The sequence below is a fragment of the Oryctolagus cuniculus genome, chromosome 12 (assembly GCF_964237555.1).
Source record: "Oryctolagus cuniculus chromosome 12, mOryCun1.1, whole genome shotgun sequence".
Classification (NCBI taxonomy): Eukaryota; Metazoa; Chordata; class Mammalia; order Lagomorpha; family Leporidae; genus Oryctolagus; species Oryctolagus cuniculus.
This window is the reverse complement of record NC_091443.1, coordinates 79,748,029-79,770,118: the sequence shown is the minus strand read 5'-3', so window position 1 is coordinate 79,770,118 and position 22,090 is coordinate 79,748,029. Positions and strand designations below refer to the sequence as shown.

Below are 22,090 nucleotides of genomic sequence, written 5' to 3'. Positions count from 1 at the left end.
TTTTCTTAGTAATGCTTATTGTCCTCTGGATTCTTGCCAATTCTTTTATTGATACCTCCTCTTTCATTAGTGGTGTTAATTTTTTTGTCATGTTATTAAAGATTATCAATTGTATTAATCTATAAAAAAACAGCTATTTCACTAATTTTGCTTACTGATTTTCTATTTCAATTAACTGATTTCCTAATTGGGGTTTGTTTTGTTCTTTCTTGTTTCTGGAGATAACAACATGCATTACTGATATGAAGCAGTTCTTTTTTTTTTTTAATATAAGCATTTATGCTGGCTGGGCAGCATAAATTTTGATGAATTGTATTTTCATTTACATTCAGCTCAAAGTTCTTTTAAATTTCCCATGAGGTGCCTTCTTTCACCTAGAGGATTGTTCAGAAGTCTGTCTAATCTCTAAATATCTGAAGATGTAGTTGTTATCTATTACTGATTTCTAGAACATTCCCATTATGACCTGAGAACATATTTTATATGAATTCATTCTTATGAATTTTAAGAATTGTATCAAAGCCACAATTTAGTCTCAGTGAACATTCCAAGTGTTCTTGTACAGAGGCTGAGAATGTCTGGTCCATGGGCCATATAAGGTAAAGCCTGTGAAATCATATGACCTGGCCCTGCCAAGTCAGTTGCAGGTGGGATTCACAATTCAATAAATGTATAGGAAGCTACTTTTTAAGTTAGTAATTTTGTATGACCTATGAATTATGTTATAAATATCCAAGTAGTCTTTGGGAGAAAAAAAAGTTCGCTACCCCATCATAGAGATTTATGTTCTGGGGGTTAGCACTATGGCATAGTGGATAAGGCCACCGTCTGAAGTGCCAGCATCTCATATGGGTGACGGTTCAAGTCCCAGCTGTTCCACTTCTGAACCAGCTCTCTGCTATGGCGAGGGGAAGCAGTAGAGGATGGCCCAAGTACTTGGGCCTCTGCACCCACGAGGAAGACCCGGAAGAGGTTCCTGGCTCCGGGCTTCAGATCAGTGCAGCTCTGGCCATTGCAGCCAATTGGGGAGTGAAACAGCGGATGGAAGACCTCTCTCTCTACCTCTCTGAGTAACTCTTTCAAATAAATAAATAAATCTTTTTAAAAAGAGAATTATATTCTGCTGTTGAGTAAATCATTCTATACATGTCAATTTGATCTACCTGTTAATGTGTTTTATAAACATTGCATATTCTTGGTGATTTCTGTCTACTGTTCCACTCTTTTTTAAAAAAAGTGTTTGGGCTGGCGCTGTGGCATGCCATATGGATGCCAGTTCAAGTCTCAGCTGATCCACATCTAATCTGCTGTGGCCTGGGAAAGCAGCAGAAGATGGCCCAAGTCCTTGGGCCCCTGCACTCACATGTGAGCCCAAGGAGAAGCTCCTCATTCCTGGTTTCAGATCAACACAGCTCTGGCTGTTGCGGCCATCTGTGGCGTGAACCAGTAGATGGAAGATCTCTCTTGTTCTTTCTTCTCTCTCTCTGCCTCTTTGTAACTCTGCCTTTCAAATAAATAAATAAATCTTTAAAAATAAATCTTTAAGGGGCCCATGCACCCGCGTGGGAGACCTGGAGGAAGCTCCTGGCTCCTGGCTTAGGATTGGTGCAGCTCCAGCCACTGTTGCCAACTGGAGAGTGAACCAACAGATGGAAAACTTTTCTCTCTCTCTCTCTGTCTCTCTCTCTCTGTCTCTCTCTCTCTGCCTTTCAAATAAATAAATAAATTTTTAAAAAAAGAAGTGTTAAAGTCTTCAACTATAATTATTGAGTTCTCTGTTTCTTTAAGTTCTACCTTGTTGCTTCAAGTATTTTTTAATTTTACTGAGGTATACACTATTTAAGATTGGTAATTTAGTCCTTTAATCAATATAACGTTCCTCTGTATCCTTGGTGTTACCTTGGTTCTGAAGTCTATATAATTTGTTATTGATAGAGCTACTAGTTTTCTTTTGACTAGTATTTCCATGCTAATCTTTTTTCCATCACCTTTTCACTCTTATATTTGATGTATGTTTCTAATGGCATATATTGGGATCATTTAAAAAATGTAGCTTGCCACTCCTGCCTCAGAATGAACCCTTGGGACATTCGGATCTGGCTAAAAGGTCCATGAGAGTCTCACAGGCATGGAAAGCCATGACACGGTGGCAAAAAACAATCTAAATGAAAGATCCTGGTGAACAAGACCCCAGCAGAAGGATCAGGCCATCAAGGAGAGAGGCGCCTTTCTCTGAAGGGAGGAAGGAACCTCCACTGTGATACGGCCTTGACTAAACAAATTCAGAGTTGGTGAACTCAAGGGGCTTCCATAGCCTAGACAGCTCATAGCAAGAATCTTGGGTGATTGCTGACATCATAAATAAGAGTGCCAATTGTTAACAACGGGAGTCACTGGGTTCATGCTCCCCACATAGGATCTCTGTCCTTAATGTGTTTAACTATGAAACTCAACAACAACACTACTAGTCGAACAACACCCTATACCTGGTTCAGTTGTGTGAGTGCAGCCTGTTGAAATCCCTGCTTAGTATATACTAAGTTGATCTTCAGTATATGAAGGTAATTGAAATGAAACGTGATGAAGGGCGGGATGGGAGAGGGAGTGGGAGCGGGAAGGGCCACAGGAGGGAGGGAGGTTGGGGGGGGGGGGGAGAGCCACAACAATACAACAGTTGCATTTTATATTCTACTTAAAACTATTGGTTGAACTCTGTAATTAATACACAATTACTCTTAGGTGTTTAATTAATGCTATAACTAGTACTCAAACAGTATTTTACACTTTGCGTTTCTGTGTGGGAGCAAAATGTGGAAATCTTTACTTAATATACGCTAAATGGATCTTCTGTATATAAAGATAATTGAAAATTAATCTTGATGTGAAGGGAAGAGGAGAGGGGGTGGGAGAGGGGAGCGTTGTGGGTGGGAGGGAAGTTATGGGGGGGGGAAGGCAGCTATTGTAATCCATAAGCTGTACTTTGGAAATTTATGCTCATTAAATAAAAAAATTTAAAAAATTTTAAAAAGCCAATGTAAAAAGACAGAGTAAAACAAAAAAAAAAATGTAGCTTGCCAAACCCTTTTAACTGGTATGCTTATTACAACATGTAAAATTTTATGTACTTACTGATGTGTAAGAATTTACATCTACCACTTTATTATGTTTTCTGCTTGTTACCTATCTCCCCTTTCCTCCCTTCTTTTTGGGTAATTAGAGCATTTTTAAAATACTACATCTGAATTTACCCACTGTGATTTTTAACATTTCTTTATATGTAGAAACTTTAATCTTTCAAAGTCTACTTTAATTCAGTATTTTATCACTTGCAAGTGGACTGTGGGTGTTACATATATCATACCCATTGAAAACCACATTAGATGTTTAAATTTTTGCTTTCAACTGTCAAATATATTCCAAAGAACTCATATGGAGAAAATTATTATATCTGCCCAGATATTTACCTTTTCTGGTTATCTTTTTCCATTTCTAATGTCCAAGTGTCTCTCTGATATCATTCTGCTATCTTTAGAACATCATTTAGCTATGTTTTCAGATCAGGTATGCATAAATGAATGCTCTAAGTTTTCTTCACCTGGAAATGCTTCTATTTAACCTTCATTGCCAAACGGTTTTTTTCTTTTAGTACTTGAGGTTTATTTATTTAGCCTTCTTGTCCTCACCTCTATGGTTTCTGAAATCCACAGAAATGAGAATCATTAACTCCCCCAGAGATAGCATATCGAATTTCTTGGGCTGCTTTCAACATTTTTTTTTTCAGTTTTAAGATTGATTGTAACATATTTGTGGATTTTCTTGGGTTTATATCATTTCAGAATCTGTTTTGCTTTTCGTCAAATTTATATGGTCTCTCATTCATTTATTTCTTCAAGTGTTTTCTAATCATCTCAATCTTTTTTATATATAATACTGTTATTTTTCTCATGGTTCCCTGAAACTCTGTTCTTTCTTCTCTATTATTCAGATGGAAATCTTGAACTGATCTATCTTTAGTTCGTTGATCTTTCCCTCTGTCACCGTATTCTGCTAACGAGCCCCACAGTGAAGACTCCCCTCTCTTACATTTCCACATCTTCTGTCTTCTGTTTCTCTGCTGAGACTTTCCCATTAATTTCAAGAGCATTTACAATTGCTTTTTAGAGGGGCTGGTGCCGTGGCTCACTTGGTTAATCCTCCGCCTGCAGTGCTGGCATTCCATATGAGCGCCGAGTCCTGGTCCCGGTTGCTCCTCTCCCAGTCCAGCTTTCTGCTGTGGCCCGGGAAGGCAGTAGAGGATGGCCCAGGTGCTTGAGCCCCATGGGAGACTAGGAAGAAGCACCTGGCTCCTGGCTTCGGATCAGTGTAGCTCCTGCTGTTGCGGCCACTTGGGGGGTGAACCAATGGAGGGAGGGCCTTTCTCTCTGTCTCTCTTTCTCACTAACTGTCAATTTTTTTTTAAATAGCTTTTTAGAACATTTGTGCAATAGCTATTATACTTCCAACATCTTTATCATGATGTTATATATTGAACATCTCTTCCCTTGTTAGTTGAAAGCATCCTGGTTTTTCATGTGCAAGATAATTTCAGAGTATTACCTGAACACTTAAATATTGTTATAAAATTCTAATTCCTGTCACATCCAGTGGAAATGTTTATATTTTTGTTTTAATAGGTGAACAGGTTGGTTCTCACATGGCTTCTACAGGCAGATTTCAATTTCAGCTTAATTCTCAAAGTCTTATGCTGTGATATTTGAACTCTGCCCCATTTCCGTATCCTCTACCCAGATGGATCTGGATCCTGGATGGTAGCCTGTTGTTTCCATGTATGCACACCTCATGGGGGTAGAGCCCAGGAATTTATAAATGACTTTTATCTTATTGTTCTTCCAAGTTTCTCCCTACATGTGATAGCAATACTTTCCAATTCCCCTGGGAAAACACTTGCCGTTTCTATAGCCAAAATGCTGATGCTTTCAGTACCCTGCTTGGTCATTCACTTCTGATATGGTATCTATTTTTAGGCCAAGCAGAAAAAAAAAGAGAAGAAAGGAATGAGATTAGTCATTTGGAAAGGAAAGTTCCCACCCCTTATAATTTTAGCTGCAAGATCCCACATTAGCTGTGCTGCTCTTTCCATAGTTTGCTTGAGAATGGGGTATGAAAGAAAGAAGACAAGGGAAAAAAAAGTTCACACTCATACTAGGCTTAGCAGTTAATTTTCCTGCTTCCTTAGTCAAAAGCAGCAGGCTCTTCTGGGATAATCTTTACCTAAGATTTCAGATTGCATCTACTTCTAGATTTGACTGAATTCAGTTCTGTCTGGAGATACTGGAAGAACACCACAGTAAACCCCACAGCCAGGCTGCTGGTACTCTGAACACTAGAGTCTTCTTTCCCAGTCTTTCTGGCATTATTTATTCTGCAGAGTTCTCAAACAGCTGTTTCATCCATTTTATCCAGGTTTTACAAATGAATTCAATAAGAGAAACTGGATGTCTGTGTTTAATGTATCTTATTTGCTAAAGTAACTACCTCTAACTGCTCAGTCATTCAACTATCACTAACACATGAACTCCCCCAAACAGCCCTATCAAAATATACCTATAATCAAAAATAAGAAAATAATTTTGAGTTCTCCTTCCATTCACCTAAAGAGCCCCAATTCACAAAGCAACTAACTCAAGGAAAGATATCCATCACAGAACTAACAAAATCTGACTATGTTTTGGCTAATAAGCATTTATAATACAGGTGATCACTGCAAGGTACTCAAAATTCTATGTGCACTATCAGAAAAGATTGTTTTCTCACTCTTTAGTCTTCATGGAAATTCCACTGACGTGATGGTGACCCACCACTGGATGTTAATATGGGTAACTATGCAAAAATCACCCTACAATAAAATGTACATGGCTTTCACTAGCAGATTTAACTAAAAATCATTAGGGACATTTTACAATTTCAAAACAGTGATCCTTAATCTCTTTGAAACTCTGGCTGCTAACTAGGAAATGAAGTTTTAATATTTAGTTGTAAAAACAACAAAAAAAATCATGCATATGCACTGCAAGGTATGAAATTCAATCTAGAGTTCACCATTTAAAAATGTGGTTCCAATATTTTTAAATCACTGAGTAGAAGGGCAAAGAAAAATATAAATACTATGTCCCTGTAAATATTCCTGTGACATATAAGCACTAGAAAGTAAAATCGCTCTGTTTGAAAAGATTCTGAGTATGTCTGCCCAATAACTATGAGTCTGTTAAGTAAATCTGTGCATCTGTCCCCAAAAAGGAGACAAATCACTTTTGACTTTTCTGTCACATCATTAGGGACACAGCTTAAGTAATAACATGAAATACAACTTTACTCAACTGTTGCTGCTCCAAGCACATTTTCTTTAATAGAAGATTTAAAAAAAAAAAATGAACTAGACAAGAATTAACTGGAAAAGCTTTGCACATTTCTTAAAAGAGAAAAAATTATGTCTTAAAATAAACAGTACTATTGCAATACCAAAACTACAGGTTTTCTATGATGAACATATTTAAGACATCATTTTCATGCTTACAACAAAAAGTGGTTTATGACATTTATTTTTAGCTTTTTTAAAATTTTTAATCTTTATTCCTTTAAATTGATATGCAACAAACTTTTTAGGTCCACCTCTAAAGTTAGAAAAATGGATATTAGGGGCTGGCGCTGTGGCGTAGCAGGTAAAGCTGCCACCTGCAGTTCTAGCATCCCATATGAGCGTTAGTTTGAGACCCGGCTGCTCCATTTCTGATCTAGCTCTCTGCAATGGCTTGGGAAAGCAGAAGATGGCCCCTGCACCCATGTGGGAGACCCAGAAGAAGCTCCTGGCTCCTGGCTTCGGGTCGGCGCAGCTCCGGCCATTGAGGCCATCTGGGGAGTGAACTAGCAGATGGAAGACCTCTCTCTCTCTCTCTTCCTCTCCTCTATGTAACTCTGATTTTCAAATAAATAAATCTTTAAAAAAAAAAAGAAAAATTTATACTAAAATATGACTAGGTTAAGGAAAACTAGATTTGGGTGAAAATCTTTGGAATTTCAAGGCCAAATATTTTAGGTGGCTCTAACACCTTCTGCACAGAATCTTCATCTTCTAACATCAGACCCAAGCTAAGGTTTCCTGTTTCATGTAAAGGCTGAATTAGATTCATGTCTAACCTCAGTATTTCTACTGGTAGAAAGAAAGTACTGTATTTTACTAAGTGAAAGTCAGTCTTCCCTCTATGAACCAGCAAACTGACTCCTGCAGCAATGAGTAGAATTCTAAACTGAGTCCTTGAGTTTTAACACATAAACTGGCTCAGTGCCTTTGAGGTAGCAATTTCAAGAGCTGCTAAAGAAAAATTTAAATATAAAATTTAAATAGAAACACACACACACAATGTAAGCAAATAATCTTCTAAACCAGGGGCTAGCAAACTGCAGCCACAGGCACTATCTAGCCAGAAGCCTGTGGTTGCTTTTTTTTTAATTTAAAGTTCCACATTCCACAAGTTGAGGATGGTTGTTACACTTTTAAATGGTTAGTTTAAGTCATGAGAATCTATGTGATATCCTCATTCTGCCTCCTGGTCTGTAAAGTAAAAAACATTTTACTATCTGGCCCCTTCACAAAGAGTTTGCTGAAGTCTCTAAATCAGTAAAAAAAAATGTTCCCCCACAAATTCTTGCAACAGCATATGAATATGATTATAAAGAATCAATACTTTTTAAGCATTAAAATCTAATGCCATTATATAAGCAGTATCTCAATCTAAATGTATACACATGATATGTAATAAATGCACATAAGAGCAGAAAGGAAATCAATACCAAAATGTCAATAATTAATTATATATTAGTTAATGCTATTTTCATCTTTATTTTTTTTCATGCTCTCCAAATCTTTTAAGCAAATAATCAGTAAACAAGTTAAACAGATAGCAGTAGACTTTTACAAGAAAAGACAGGCCAAAAATATCTATGACTTGGATTTAGTTAGATGGTTAGTTTGTTCTTACATGTAGGTACACACTTTGGTATTCACCATTACATATAAATAACACTGTTAAGAATTAAATAATATTTTTCCATATTTTCTATTTGTGTATATTTATATAAATATAAAAGAAAAGGCCCTCTATATTGAATAGTTGACCAAGAGTTTGAAAAGCACTAACTTAGAATTAATGTTCAGGAACACTATAAGATACTTTACACAATTTAAAGTTCCATTCAAGTATTGTCTACTATAATCATAGTAATGTCAGTGTTTCTTTCAAAATAGTGCACAATGTGATCAAAAACCTAAATATATCATAGTCTATGTATACTCCATGTGCTCTTTACAACTATAGTAATTAATATTTAATGTCATACTGAGTAGCACAATTTCTTATTAACAGTTACTAGGCAGTCCAAACAAACACATATTTCAACCAATAGAAAAAATGTAATTCTTCAACAAAAGACAAGTAGTCTACTAAATTAATGATTCATATTTTTATTCTGCAGTAATTACTGCTTATGTTTTAGTTGTTACTGTAAAGCATATAACTTTATGAGTATGGGACTACATAATATAACTGATACAGTGCCTATCATCCAACCAATTTAACTCTAAATTGATAAATGAAAGGTTTACAATAAATGACTGGAAAACATTTTAAAAGTTACATCTTCACTGTGTTCTAAAACGAACCATTCACAGCTTATTTTCTGGATTTATCTTGAAAATGCACATAGTCTTACTCCTGCATGACATTAAAATCCAAATTTAATTCTCCAAAACCACAAATTTAAATTCAAATACCACACATCAGACCAAGAATGACAGCTCTTCTTTCCAAGCGTCATTTACATTTGTTTCCCTTATAGTACCATGTTAATCAATAAATTAATCTTACTAAAATACAACTTCAGAAAAGTAGAAATTACTGATCATGTCATATAGTAAAACTCCTGCAAATCATAGTAAGATTCTACAGCGATTTAACACTTACAAGTGTCTAAAATTCATGTAAAGTAGCAGATGTAAGAGTTTTTTCCCCACTCTCCTTCTTCATGATAGAAACAGTCACTGAGAAGAATCTAAACATTTATTCAGAAGACAAACCACACTCAATACCCCTGTTTATAATATTCAAAGGCAAAGAATTAATCTCACTTAATACTGAATTACTGCACTCTTCAAGTAGACATCAAATTTAAGTATTACCCTTTATCCTCAAAAACTTAATTAGGTACACTAACACTTCAAATCCAGATTCTTTTTTCTGTTATCAAGAGTCAAATATTCCCCATAAATAAAAAGATGCACTTAGACAAAAAACACATCCTAAAACTTTTTACTTCATTCAAAGTAACTCTGACCTGCTAGTGTCACATGGAAATGAGTTTTATTAGAATTATATTCAACTATCATATTTTACAGGTTAACAATATCCCTCACAATCAATTAGCCAGAAATTCTCTCATTCCTTTGCCATTCAAGGCAAGGTCTATCTTATTTTTTTAAAAATGCATTTTTGTATTTAGTAAGTAAAAAAACCTTTTGTATATAAAAATATAAAATGTAACTTATTTAGTTCTATAGCCAATAGCCTCTTAAAATTTTTTTAGCTAATTTTACTCCAAAAGATATGCAGGAATCCAGTAGATTATAAAGTTGCTGGTAGATTTCTATTTCTGGTTTCGGCCATAATAAATAGCAGAGGTTTAAGCTGAGCTGCTTTTTTGACTTAAAAGATTTTTACACAGTCAGCAACTTAGAACAGGACATACTGTAATACCAAAATGGAAACTACTTAATCAACATTTCCTCATGGTGACACAGATCATACATAACAGTCTATAAAGGTATATTTGACTTTTAAAAGTAACATTTAAATTTCATTTAGCAACACAAGCTCAATTTTTCCCCCTCTGGACTGTCAATAAATTCAGCTAGTTTTAGTCAACACTGATAATACATCCAAAACAAACCCAGAAATTTAAGCGTCAATATAAAGCAACTTATTTATAATTTTGAACAAAACCACACTTTCATCTTTTCAGAACACAGATTGCTGGTTTTCAAGTCCTACAGAACAAATATGAACCTGTTCTCACGCTATATATTTTAAAAACTGTTTCTATAAAAGATGTAAACTATTTGGAAAGTCAAACAGTATGTGAATCAACCAAGACATAAATCTTTCAGATTTCATGTTTTAAGTGGTGTCGTCAATAGCATTAAGACTGACAAAAACTATTAGGCATGATTTCAAAATGTTCCTCTTATCTTCTGTCCACTCCTCAAAACAAAATAGTTTACATGAATAAAACCTCGTAACTGAAATTCCCTCAGTCTCACAGTTGGTCCTGTTGATTTTACCAAATATAATTTCCAAATTAGAAGAAAAACTGCACTACGCAAGTTTTTAGTCACTGAGCTCCTCATTTAAATAGGAGAAACAATAATTCAGAATTAAGAAGCTTACTGTAGTAGTATTCATAAGGTTTGGTGACCTAAAAGGAATAATTAAAAAAATAGAATTCATCAAGTAGGTTATCATGGGGTAAACAGAGATATAAGGACTAGCTTTTCTTCACCAAATTGCCTATTCTGTAGCTTTAAACTGCATAACTCAAATTTATTATTATATTCTTAGGGAGACAAGAATTATGGTTACAAATGTAATCACTTAGCTTTTTTGTATGAAAAAGAATTAGATCATGACAATTTGCTACAGTATATACATGGTAAAGATATAACTATGTCCACAGATAAATTATCTAGCTGAGTAAAAATAAACCATGAGATATAGGGGAAAATTGGTAGATCTGAAGAAATTAACATTAATTTGCTTCTGACTCAAACTTTTAAAGAATCCTGCACAATACTCTTCATTCAATTGCCTCATTCTTTGTGCTTCCTCTTCATAACGTCTAAGCTTACTTCCTAAGTTTTCTTCTTGCAGGAATCAGCATTTATTGAACTTACAAAGTACACACACTTGCTGCTGTCAGCAAAGAACACAGGGTTAGAAAAAAGTACTGTAGAAGAAATGGAAGGGAGTGAAAGTGTATCTTCTCATGCAATAATGTTTGCATAGACCTGGGACCTTAAATTAAACTGAAGAAATACTGAACATTCTGACTTTTAAAATGCCTTGCAAGCTATGAGTTAATTTCATCTGACTGATTCAGAGCCTAACATTTTTTGTTAGAATAGAAAGAAAGGTATTTTCCACCATCCTGGTATTTAGATGGTTAATGAATATTAGAGTATTTTTCAGTGTCTTAGCAGTCTCATGAAGGTTCTTAACAAACAAAAGTGCAAACCTCTTGAGGTCATCTGAGATCTCCTGGGACTTTTCATAATGGTAGCGTGTTAATCCCCTATGCCCAGGCTTTTTTCCAATTTGGATCATTAGTTTCTGCTTACCTAAATTCCTACTACCTATTCAATTGGCTCAGGTATTCTTCATTTCCTGTCTTGAGCCACAGCCCATCTGTTAATTAAATGGTAAGGTAAAATGACTTCTTTTGAGTATACAGGAGAAAATATTTCTCATTCCTTTAGAATTAGTAAAACAGTATTTTGAGCCATGGTCTGTTGTGTCTGTTTTAATTTTTTTTAATAATTATGTTGTATGATACACAGAGTATTTTGTGATTTTAACATAGTCTTATTTCTAGGTTTTATTCCTGTCAAGAGAATTTGTTAGTGATCAGCGTAAGTGCTAACACAGCTGTGAAACTGCAATTCAGGTTTTATTTCACACCATGTTAGTAACCAAATCTGACTTACCACAAGGATGAAACAGTGCTAATGGGCTCAGTTCATCACCTCTGTCCCTACCACCCTCTTCTTGCCCACTGCCTCCTCCATTCTTCTCTCCCTCTCACAAACACAAAATATTTTCCTACATTTACATACATATATCTGTTTATACATACATGTATACAAGAGAGCTTCAAAAATTTCATAGGAAACAGAATTAAAACATAAGCCACGCCGGCGCCACGGCTCACTAGGCTAATCCTCCGCCTAGCGGCGCCGGCACACCGGGTTCTAGTCCCGGTCGGGGCGCCGGATTCTGTCCCGGTTGCCCCTCTTCCAGGCCAGCTCTCTGCTGTGGCCAGGGAGTGCAGTGGAGGACGGCCCAGGTGCTTGGGCCCTGCACCCCATGGGAGACCAGGAAAAGCACCTGGCTCCTGGCTCTTGCCATCGGATCAGCGCAGTGCGCCGGCCGCAGCGCGCCAGCCGCGGCGGCCATTGGAGGGTGAACCAACGGCAAAGGAAGACCTTTCTCTCTGTCTCTCTCTCTCACTGTCCACTCTGCCTGTCAAAAAAAAAAAAAAAAAAAAAAAAAAAAAAAAAAAAAAAAAAAAAAACCAAAAAACAACAACATAAGCCATTTCCATAGCTTTCTAAAGCGCTCACACATGTGTAATGTACAATAAATGTGTTATTACATACACACATCATTTCCATCAGAAACACATGCAATTCATAACAATCAAAACAGAAAAACACTACACTTTGTCTCTTCACAGGAATAAGTTCTACAGATTCCAGGAACAATGAAACTGAGATCCACAATCCCTTCTATGAAATTCTAAAATCCAAAAAGTTCAGAAAACCAAAGTTTTACATAAATGAGTGCTTAAAACCACAGTTTTATATGAATTCAGATTGTAACCGGAACCAAAATGAGGATAGTTAAAATTTATTTATCCCACTCACCATGCCTATCAATGTTTCACTTCTGATCTCTCTAAGGAATGTTAAATAATACTAAGTACATACCACTAATTCAGTTTTTAAAATTGAAAAGAATGTTGGACTTCAAAACAAATTCACTATCAAAGTTTGAACTAAGGCCCTCTGGAATCCCATTGTTGTATACTTTTTTAAAGTTCGTTCACGTAATTACTTTCCCTATACAGCTTTAACTCACTGCAACCTCTATCAGGAAAGAAAGCAGAATAAAGCGAAGGAGGGAGCCACGGTAAGGTTTGTGTCTAATTTCTGTTTATTGCTATGAATCTCTCATTTGCTAAGAAAGGCTTAACCTGCAGTACGAGCAACTGCAGATAAACAACCACAGGTACAAAATTTGTTTTGAATTAAATCTTATATAAATCACTTGTGACTTTCACTTAATCTGTTTTCTACAGAGAATATTTTTTTCCTTAAAATATTACAGGATGCTCTACCTAAGAAATTTTTTCTTTCAAAAAATATAATCTACTGTTTAAAATAGTAATTTGTTAAGTATTTACTGAGGCTAATTTTGAAAATTTATCTGAAAACTGAACAACTGCCCTATTTCATTCACAACGTTAAATGAAGTAGATAGTTACTGGTCACTGCCAGATGCATCAGCTCCAATTCAACAAGCTAACTATAGATTTTATAAAAAATCTTCTGTATTAGATGTAGTATCACCAAAATCAAAAGCAATTTTAACTTACATATGTTTTAAAACTATAAAGACATTTTTAACATTTAAGCACATTAATTTATAAAATGTAACTAAGACTGGTTATATTAACAGATGAAATGTAAATATTTACTTATTCAGCATATTCACTCATTACCCTTTTCCTTCTTCTTTTAATTATCACTATTTGAAAAGCAGAGAGAGAGAAAGAGACCATCCATTTGCCAGTCCCCTCTCGAAGTGCCTGCAACAAGCCAGGTCAGGCCAAAATTCGAAGCTGGGAACTCAATTTACTTCTCCAAAGTGGGTGGCAAGAACCCGAGTACTGGCCCCATCATCCGTTGCCTCCCAGGATTACATACTAACATGAAGCTGGAATTTGGAAGTGTAACTGCAATTCAAACCTAGGTACTCCAGTATGGGATGCAGCTCCGGCTGTTGCAGCCATTTGAGGAATGAACCAGCAGATGAAGACACCTCTCTCTGCCTCTGCCTCTCTGTAACTCTTCCTTACAAATAAATAAATAAATATTTTAAAAATTACATATAAAATTATATATAGTTTGAATGTTTTTACTCCCTCCAAATCCCATGTTGCAACTTAATCCTGAATGCAATAGTACTGAAACGTGAAGCCAGAGGTGTTTAGGTCGTGAGGGCTCCACCTTTACGAATGGACCAATGTCACTAAAAAGGAGCTTGGGAGAGTGGGTTTACTCTCTTCCATTCCCATCATGTAATGACACAATACAACAGAATGGAACGACTACACATTGAACAAGTGACCAAACCTGCCAACACCTTGATTTGGGACATCCTAGCCTCCAAATTGGAGGAAAATACATTTCTGCTCTTTATGAATTATTCAGTCTTAGTATTGCTACAGTAACACAAATGAACTGATATAACATACTCTTTCTGTAAACAATCTCCAAGTTTATTATTTCAGTAAATTCTGGTGAATATTATGTTTCACCAAGTGACATTTATGAATTCATGTTGTTAGATAAAAAGTCTTAGGCCTGAATTTCTTTATTACTGAAAACACAGAATAAGGACTTCTAGCTCTAAATCTAGACAAATCAATGAAAAGTGATGGCCTAATCTACAAATGTCAAAAACTAATATCTAGTTTTAAGCATTGAAGATGTAGGGGGGCTGGTACTGTGGCACACTGGGTTAAAGCCCAGGACTGAAGCGCCAGCATCCCATATGGACGCCAGTTCTAGTACCGGCTGCTCCTCTTCCGATCCAGCTCTCTGCTATGGCCTGGGAAAGCAACAGAAGATGGCCCAAGTCCTTGGGCCCCTGCACCCACATGGGAGACCCGGAAGAAGCTCCTGGCTCCTGGCTCCTGGCTCTGGATCGGCGCAGCTCCAGCCATTGCAGCCATATGGGGAGTGAACCAGCAGATGGAAGACCTCTCTCTCTGTCTCTATCTCTATCTGTAACTCTGTCTTTCAAATAAATAAATCTTAAAAACAAAAGTAGATAATTTAATAATTTAAACTAAGTACTATGTCTAGCATTATGCTAGGCAACCCAATAAACATTTAAATGAGATTTTCTAGACAAGCATTAAGTGTGAAAGAAAAGAGTCACAGATTCTATAGCCAAACAAACTCTTACAAGGAATAAGATCACTAAAATTGGAGATCAAATTCTCTAGTCATTACAGTAATAGTAACAGGACATAGGAGCTGAAGGGATGCTAAGTGCAAGGTCCAAGAGACTAAGACATGAACAGCAGGCACAGCACAAAGTACATTAGTCCATATTGTGCTGCTATGACAAAACAGACCAAGCAATTTACACACAGAAATCTTTTAACTTAGAGTGTGGAGGCTGGGAAGTATAAAATCTAGGTGCCAGAAGGTTCAGTGTCTGGTAAAGCCATTCTTTTCTTCCAATATAGTGTTTTGTACTTCTGGATCCTCACATGCCACAGGGTAAAACAGCAACATGGAAATGGAGCCAAACTCATCATTTTATAACAGCATTAACTCCACATGTAGCCTAATCACCTCTGAATACTGTTACAAAGGCAATTAATTTCAACATGATTTTTGAAGGACACAAACATTTAAACCATAACACAATCGTGCAAATTATACAAAAGCAGTTCAAAAACTGTGGTGCTGAAAACATATATAACGGATTTTTAAAATTTCTGCCCTAAAATAAACTTATCTCTAAATTTTCAGAAGTATCCTTAAAAATACACACACACAAAGGTAATAACAAAACTAAAATGAAGTAACATTAAACTATTTTTGAGATTAACTACCTTTTCAGAAAATATTCCTATAAAAGCCTTTAGGAATATAATTTTAACCAAATAATATTCTCTTAAGAGTCTCATAGGAACCTAAAATTCTAGGATTACTATCAAATTTACAAAGTAGCCCCAGAAAACTAGCCCAACCTGGTGTTATCTAAAATAATAGAAACAATGTTATATCATTTCCCTTGATGTTTAAACTCAAAGCAAAACCACATGAGCAACAGCCTCAAATCTTTTTACTTTTTTAAATATTTTACTTATCTGAGAGCTAGAGTTACAGACAGTGAGAGGGAGAGACAGAAGTGGGTTCACTCCCCAGATGGCCGCGTCGGCCGGAGCTGCACGGATCCAAAGCCAGGAGCCAGGTGCATCTTCCTGGTCTTCCATGCAGCTGCAAGGGCCCAAGCACTTGGGCCATCCTCCACTGCCCTCCCAGGCCATACCAGAGAGCTGGTTTGGAAGAGGGGCAGCCAGGACTAGAACCGGTGACCCGTAAGGGCCGCAGACAGAGGATTAACCGACTTCGTGATACCGCTGGCTCCCAGCCTCAAATCTTTACCTCTCATTTTTATCACTTTCATTAACCTCAGTCAGTCATTCTAAAACCCCTGGATTTAAATTCTTGCACAGTTATTAATCCTCTCTCTCCAAAATGGAATATAATTTCCCTGAGAATAAAAATCTTATCATAATAGTCTCTGAAAGTCCCTTCACAGATCTAGAAATAGACTATAGATACTCAACTGAATGTTTATTCATTTTTTATTTGGATTAGAATATTTACCTTGTCAGAATTCATTCTATTTTAAAACATGTCAGAAACACATACTTACACACATACACATACAGGTACTTCAAAAGATTCATGGAAAATTGATTTTAAACATAAGCTTATTTTAGTGCAAAAAGAATTCTGAAATCAAAGGGTCTTCAAAAGGTTTGTGAAAAATATATATAATGAAAAACTGCAGTTTTCAAAAATTTTACAGTAAAATAAACTTAATTCCATTTTTATGCACACTTTGTTTATATGCATAAAGCCTTACAGCTTTTCTTACTAACTGATGACACTTGATAATACTACAAAATAGGAAAAACCAGTCTCTTAGGGATTTTTAATTTGCACCTTGCCATTATACCTCAGTATCACCTTTGCCCTTCAGAACAAACTGTAGCAGCTCAGTTAACAATCACAAGATACATCCTGAAATAGGCTTTGCAACCCTGAGGACACATATTAAGTCAACAGTTTAAAGAAAATCACACATACCTGGAGTTTAGCCAACTTAGGCTTTGTCCTTTTCACACTACCACAAAACTAAAGAAAAGTGTAAGATAAAAGACACAAATAGAATACAATGCTCAGATATTTATTTAAGGAGTAAATAAAACAAATATAATTGATATTAAAGACCCATTTTGGCTTTTGATGATATATGATTACTTTTTTTATATTTTTTTATTTTTTATTTTTTGACAGGCAGAGTGGACAGTGAGAGAGACAGACAGAGAGAAAGGTCTTCCTTTGCCATTGGTTCACCTTCCAATGGCCGTCGCGGCCGGCACACCGCGCTGATCCGATGGCAGGAGCCAGGTGCTTCTCCTGGTCTCCCATGGGGTGCAGGGCCCAAGCACTTGGGCCGTCCTCCACTGCACTCCCGGCCACAGCAGAGAGCTGGCCTGAAAGAGGGGCAACCGGGACAGAATCTGGAGCCCTGACTGGGACTAGAACCCAGTGTGCCGGTGCTACAAGGCGGAGGATTAGCCTAGTGAGCCACGGCGCCAGTCAATATATATGATTACTTTAACAACACTTGATAGAGAAAAAATTCTTGGTAAGCTTCAGCAATAAAAGAGACTATTCACTTTTTATGACTGAAGGATAAATGGGTAATTGTAAAGGTGATTGTGTTTAGAACATTAGGTACTAGCCCATGAATATAAGGATTTTTTACAAAGAAACATTATAAGGTAAGTTCACAACTTGTGAAATAATACACACTATTATAAACTCAAGAAGTATGAAATCAGTACTTTCCACTGAAAAGTAAATGAACTTAACAAATTTTCATTTTATTAGACATATACTTTTTTTTTTTTTTTTAAGAAAAAGATTTGTTTATTTGAAAACCAGAGTTACACAGAGTGAGAAGAAGAGGGAGAGAGGGAGAGAGGGAGAGCAGGAGAGCAGGAGAGAGGGAAAGGGAGGTTTTCCATCCACTGGTTCACTCCCCAAATAGCCACCATGGCCGAAGCTGTGCCAATCCAAAGCCAGGAGCCAGGAGCCAGGAACTTCTTCCAGGTCTCCCATGTGGGTGGACTTGGGCCATCCTCACTGCTTTCCCAGGCCTCTCCTTCTCTCTGTGTTTAACTCTGACTTTCAAATAAATAAAATAAATCTTTAAAAAAAATGTGGCTTTTGGAAATATGTATGCATTATAGATGGTTAAATCAAGCTAATTAATATATGCAAACCTTTTTGGTAGCGAGAAAAAAATCTACTCTTGTCAATTTTTAAATGTACAATACAGTATAATTAACTAGTCACCTTGTATGACAGACCTCTTAAATTTCTTCCTCAGCTGAAATTCCACGAGTTTGACTTTTCCAGATTCCACATGTAAGTGAAATCACATGGTATTTATCTTTTGTGCCTGGTTTGGGGAAGGTATATCTTACAGATAAATGAAACTGACCTGGATCTATTCAAGTAGCACCCCCCTTTCACTTTCCAACAAGTCAGACTGACTCTTGTCGTCAAATTAGTATCTTAGATGCAAAATTGCTTGTTTGTCTGTTTTTGAACTGCTACCTCAGGAGTACTAGAAACTTCAACTTTTTCAGATACTATAGGATGTACAATACTGCCTCTGAAATGTATGAACTAAGCCTTCAGTAAACTTGTCTTCCACTGATCCTTCTGAAATCTCAAGTCCCAAAGTGTTGACTCAAATGGTGGCTGAAATCAAAGTCACCAAAAACTCAGCTTGATCCTGAAAACTGTATCAAGGAAGTCTTCCTTAGATGCACAGAAGTTCTACAGTTCACCATGAATTGCAAGGAACAGCTGTCCTTTCACTGGCTGTTTTAAATTATTTAATATCATCTGTGCCAAGACTACTTCTAAATAAGCATGTCAACACTAACACTAAAATCACTGCATTCTTCAACATTGTCTCCTTGTTTAATACTTATTTAACTTTAGTGTTCTAACTTATGCTGCCACTTTCCAAATAATTTTAGAACTATATTTAAGAAATTAGATCACGGAAAATTTACCAACCACATAAAGAATCACTCTCATTACTGTGTAAACAAAGACCCTGACTGTTTTCGTTTTCCTTCTTATCATCCAGTGCTCTTAAATCTGGCCCTGACTTTTCCTTAGTTTTTTTGAAATCAACACTATGGAAACTATTTCTAGGCTGTGCATGAAACTTGAAGAGAACCAAGAGAATGGATACTGGAGCAAAAGAAAAAGCTCTAAAAGCAGACAATCATTTTCATGATGCTTGTTGCTAATCACGAGCAAAATCACACCAAGGACCAGTAATGAATATTTTTTTTTAAATGTGTAAGTGGTGTAATGTTCATTCTTTCTCTTGAGAGAAATACAAGTTGTATTCCATGACAATAGTTACCAAGTCAACATTCAGGAGGACTGAAGGAAGAATATTAACTGAAATCAGTGTACCCAGAGCTCTGCCCACCTGGAGTAACCCTACCTCCTTTCTCCTTCTCATCATTTTACTCACCATGTCATGATGTGAATTAACTACCCAGTTACTCTGCTCAGTGGTGGACCAAATTTCCCTCATCTACTGCTGTTATTGACCCCAATATCCTCAGGCTGTGCAGTGTTTTTAGAAAGTGAGGAATAATAACAGAAGTTAATGAAGAGTGCTCAAATACAAATAATCAAGTACTGCTTCCTGAATTGGATTTGAATGGAAAGGGCTATGACATGACAAGAGTTTTTGGTAGACTAGGCATCCTCTAATAGAAGTGCTTTTATTCCTCACTTTTTTTTTTTGGACAGGCAGAGTGGACAGTGAGAGAGAGAGAGAGTCAGAAAGGTCTTCCTTTTCCATTGGTTCACCCCACATTGGCTGCTGCAGCCGGCGACTGCGGCCGGCATACCACACTGATCCAAATCCAGGAGCTTCTCCTGGTCTCTCATGCGGGTGCAGGGCCCAAGCACTTGGGCCATCTTCCACTGCACTCCCTGGCCACAGCAGAGAGCTGGACTGGAAGAGGAGCAACCGGGACAGAATCCGGCGCCCCGACCAGGACTAGAACCTGAGGTGCCAGCACTGCAGGCGGAGGATTAGCCTAGTGAGCCGCGGCACCGGCCTTATTCCTCACTTTCTAAAAACACTGCACAGCCTGAGGATATTGGGGTCAATAACAGCAGTAGATGAGGGAAATTTGGTCCACCACTGAGCAGAGTAACTGGGTAGTTAATTCACATCATTGGTATAAAGAAAAACGTTATTATCTTCAAAGAAAGCAGCTGGGGCCAGTATTGTGGCACATCAGGTTAAGCCACCACCTGCAACACAGGCAACATATATGAGCACCAATTTTAGTCCAGGCACTCCACTTCCAATCCAGCTCACTGCTAACGCACCTGTGCAAACAGTGGAAGATGATCGAAGTACCTGAGCACCTACTCACTCACGTGGGAAACTTAGCCTAACTTCAGCCTGGCCCAGGCCCAACCTCTGCAGCCATTTGGGAAGTGAATCAGCAGATGGACAATAGTTATTCTTATTCTCTTTCTCTCTCTCTCTCTCCCCCTCCCTCCCTCTCACTCTAGCTCTGTCTCTCCAACTCTACCTTTTTCAAGAAAATAAATTTTTCAAAAAAAAAAAAACTAAAAGATAATTTTAAATAAACATCAAACCACTTAATTTAAGTTAGGTGGGATAAATCTTCCTTGGCTGTTTCTGTGCTTATAATGCTATAATGCTGTCTTTGCATTTTAAAAATGTATTATTAAGTATATTAATATGGCAAATGTAAATGTGAACACATTGCTTCCAAACCATAAAATCCCCTTACGTGGACAATTAACTGCACAAAAAATCACTACTGGTTGCATCTATGTCAACTGAGAAATTTAAATTCAGTTATTGTAACGAGGCCTAATTTAAAGGAAATGAAATCAGAATCAGGCCTGAGGAACAAGACTCATATATGTGATGTGGGAGAGAATTCAGATTTTGAAACAAGGATACACTAGTACAATTCAGAAAGCATAGTTAAGGATCACAAAAAGAAATCACTTACTCCAGTTTTGCCTTTGCTAATTAACAACTTATATGTTTCAGAACTCGATTTCTGGGAGCAACTAACCATGCAGGGGACACAGACGTTGGCAACGACCGAGACTGCTCCAACCCACAAAACAAATTCATTAAATACGGTAGACAGAGACTTCCAGACCCTGGATAGGCAGGGCCTGCACTACGCCCCTCATTAGCAGGAAGCAGTTACAGAAGAGATGATTCAACGTCCATCAACTCCCCTTAGGATTAAGGGGATGGAGTCTCTGAGGGGGGAATGAAATAGGCAGGCATACAGGTTAAAATTGATTAGGCTTGTGAACTGGAAGACCACGCCTTTGTCATGCCCCCACGTAACCTCACACCCTACCAGATAACCTTCTCCATGGCCCTGTGTGACCCCATGCTCCTACCTGGCCACACCTGAGTGCCCACCGGCCAATCAGGTTAATTAACCACTCCCCTTTGAAGTAGGTTAAAAGCCTGGGACATGGTGTGCCCGCCCTCTTCTCTTATTTTCCTTGGCTTCTTTCCAGGAGGGGACTTGCTGTAGCCTTGCCCTAGGCTTCCTGGTCTAGATGCTCCTCTGACTGGCTCACTTTTTGTGCTCAGTATGAACCCAGATTTACCTCTCTCTCTCTCTTAAAGCTCTCACTCTCCTATGCATCTTTCGCGCTGAATAAAAGCTTAAAATGTTAAAAAAAAAAATCACTTAGTAAGAGCAGATTATCCAGTTTGCTCACATCACACATTCAAGTCTGTCTCTGAATCCATAATTGGAAAAAGTCAGCATCAAATATTCTTGAATCCTAAATGAGAAAAGTAGTAGCCACCTGAATAAAGATAATGTACTAAAACCATACATCGGTCAAAGGAATCTAACCACCCTGCTGAAATTCTAGGGGAAGGAGTGTTGGGATTTTTTCAATTATAAAGGTCATTAAACAGAAATTAACTGCAAGAAGATCATCTAATTCAAAGTGTGTAAGATCTTTTAGTTTTTTTACAGTTTTGAATTAATAAGCAAAAAAAATAATAAGGACTTATGTTTGTTTCCAACTTTATTCTCC

General features: G+C 37.1%; 1 protein-coding gene and 1 long non-coding RNA gene across 10 annotated transcripts in view; one reads left to right on the top strand and one right to left on the bottom strand.

The window, feature by feature from the left end:
- Positions 1 to 22,090, bottom strand: part of TCF12 (transcription factor 12) — a 402,065-nt gene that overhangs the window by 318,385 nt on the left and 61,590 nt on the right. The gene's annotated exons all lie outside the window — the stretch shown is intronic.
- On the top strand, positions 2,426 to 21,178 carry LOC127483692 (uncharacterized). The gene is made up of 4 exons (XR_007910190.2): positions 2,426 to 2,561; positions 12,952 to 13,013; positions 18,315 to 18,352; positions 21,066 to 21,178. It is a non-coding gene; the product is annotated as an uncharacterized lncRNA (long non-coding RNA).